The sequence below is a fragment of the Egretta garzetta genome, unplaced genomic scaffold (assembly GCF_000687185.1).
Source record: "Egretta garzetta isolate BGI_Z169 unplaced genomic scaffold, ASM68718v1 scaffold219, whole genome shotgun sequence".
NCBI lineage: Eukaryota > Metazoa > Chordata > Aves > Pelecaniformes > Ardeidae > Egretta > Egretta garzetta.
Genome location: NW_009260671.1, coordinates 3,592 through 5,334, shown reverse-complemented (window position 1 = coordinate 5,334; position 1,743 = coordinate 3,592).

The window sequence follows — 1,743 nt, the reverse complement described above, 5'->3', positions numbered from 1 at the left end:
CTCTGCTGCTTCCCCACTCCCTGCCCCTCCAGCCCAGCGTCTCTCCCGGCGTGCCCTCTCCCCAGGTGCTGGTGGCTGCAAAGCCACAGCCCTCCCCGCTCCATGGCTTGCAGGAGGTCTGCAGCCACAGCTGGGGATGGGACTTGTCCCTTGGGTGCCACTCACTTGGGCACAGCTTGATCCCAGCCCAGCCTGGCTGCACTTCAGCCCTGTGCCTTGGCTCATCCTGCAAGGGGACGAGCCCCCAGCACCCATCTGCCCTTGCTGGGTGGACAGGCAGGACCAGGGCACAGCAGGGGAGGAGAAGCAGTAGAGGAAGGAGAAGAGGACACATCTCTTTGGCCATACAGGAGGGGACCATGCTGTGGGGAGGGTGCTGAGAGGTGTCCCCAGCCCAGGTGGCAGTTGCTAATGGAGCAGAAGATGCCCAGGAGAGCAGGGGTCTGTGGTCCCCGTGGTGTGGGGGCCAGGGCTGTGCAGGGAGCCGAGAGACAGTCCTGCTCCTGTGCCATGGCTGTCCAGCACACAGAGGACACCGAGCTCCTGCCCGTCTCACACTCACACAGCTCGGTTTGCCCTGTACCTCAGGGTCTGTGCTTACGGGGTGGACCTGCCTGGCAGATCCTCCATGCCCTTGCACCCCCCACCACCACAGCACTGAGATGCGGGCAGGGACTCCGCACCAGGCTCTGCAAGACTTAAGACCCAATGCTTTGCACCACAGAACTTCCTCGCTGCAGGATCAGGCCCTTGCTGCCCACAGTCTTTGCAGGGCCAAGCAGCCCTGCGGAAGCAGCTCGGGGCTTGTGGCCGTGGTGGCGGTGCCTGGGCCGCCCCCCCAGCCCGCTCCCTGCCGTGCCTCTCTGAGCTGGGGATGTGGGGCTGGCACGTGTGCACCGCATCCCCTGGGCAGGGTGAAGCGGGCGGCTGGGGCTGTGCGTGCTCCCTGCCGGAGGCAGCCTATCATGCTGTATTGACCTGCACAGAGGCAGGAACATGTGTGCCATGCACAGATCGATGGGAAGATTGAAGATGTGTGTGCGCTTGCTGGACGACTGGGGAAAGCTTTGCCGTTGGCATCGGCAGCACAGTGAAGGTCACGCTGACCTGCGGTGCAGTCCCCGGGGAGAGGCGAGGCCTCTTGTCGAGCTCATGGGCGGCTGTCTCATCACTTGTCCTCCGGGAACCCTGGCTTCCCAGCCAGGCATGCGCCTCCCCAGCAGAGCCACGTCTCTGGGGAAGGGGGGGGTACCTGGTGCGGGGCTTGTTCTGGAGGCAGGGAGCTGGTGTTTCCCCCACCACTGTGTTGCTGGGCAGGGGCACAGAGGATCGCTTGTGGGTGAGGTGCCTGGGCCTCTCTAGCAGAGCTAACCCTCCATCACCAGCTGGGGAAACTGAGGCAGGAGGCTGGCAGAGATCATGGCTCGCTGGTGGGAGGGGCTGTGCATGGGGATGAACCCCCAACCTCCTCACAGCTCTGCCCCCTCTGAGCAATGCGGGCAGAGCCCCACTGCTGTGGGAAGGATGGGGCAGGAGGACACCCTGCTTCCCCGCCGTGTGTGGGGCAGTGCTGCCACGGGAGCTGGGTCCTGCGTGGGGCTGAGCACTGGGACGGACACGAGCGTGTCAGGGAGGGAGCAGAGCCAGACCCGAGGAGGGGCAAGGGCTCGGCAGGGCAGGAGGGCGATGGTGACCCCGGCTCAGCCTTTTTAACAGAGCCGGTCACCGCCTGCAGTGACCCCC